At 30.1% G+C, this 568-nt stretch overlaps 1 long non-coding RNA gene across 1 annotated transcript in view; it reads right to left on the bottom strand.

Moving 5' to 3' along the window:
* LOC128248104 (uncharacterized) overlaps positions 1–313 on the bottom strand; it is a 29,305-nt gene extending 28,992 nt beyond the window's left edge. The window contains exon 1 of the long non-coding RNA XR_008264370.1: positions 193–313. This is a non-coding gene — a long non-coding RNA (uncharacterized LOC128248104). The remainder of the gene's footprint in view (positions 1–192) is intronic.
* Between the last annotated feature and the right edge of the window lie 255 nt (positions 314–568).

Consider the following 568-nt stretch of genomic DNA (forward strand, 5'->3'; position numbering starts at 1 on the left):
TATATATATATATATATGTATAATTTTATGTGCGTATTAAAATATACTGCAAAAAAAAAAAAGATTTGATAATGGCTATGCAAGTTCACTTACGAAACAACATGCTCATAATATAAATTCATTCGTAAATATATTCATAAAATGATCGTAAATTGTTAGATAATTAGAGACATAACTGTTTTTGATTCTTACCTTTTGGAATGTAGTCTAGTTATGTCGGCGTTGCAACGTATATACACTTTGACGTTGGATTTTTTTCTTTCGACAGCATATTTGTTTCAAATTCCGACGGAATGTTTTGCTTGCGATGATATATGCTATAAAATTGAGACTATTGTTTATGAGAACAAGTGTATTAAAGAGGAATACGATGTTTTGGCTTATTTCTTTACGAATATGTACAATTACTACACTATGATAGATGGATGTAGGAAATGTAGTGAGAAGAAAAACAGCATCAATAGCGATTACAATGCGAACAGAATTGAGTAACTGCGGTGACAAGTTGCGAGAAATCTGTTGACCGATTTTTGGTCGTTTCACTATTTTATATATTATAGCGACAGAA

Source organism: Octopus bimaculoides, chromosome 6 (assembly GCF_001194135.2).
Source record: "Octopus bimaculoides isolate UCB-OBI-ISO-001 chromosome 6, ASM119413v2, whole genome shotgun sequence".
In the NCBI taxonomy this organism is placed as follows: Eukaryota; Metazoa; Mollusca; class Cephalopoda; order Octopoda; family Octopodidae; genus Octopus; species Octopus bimaculoides.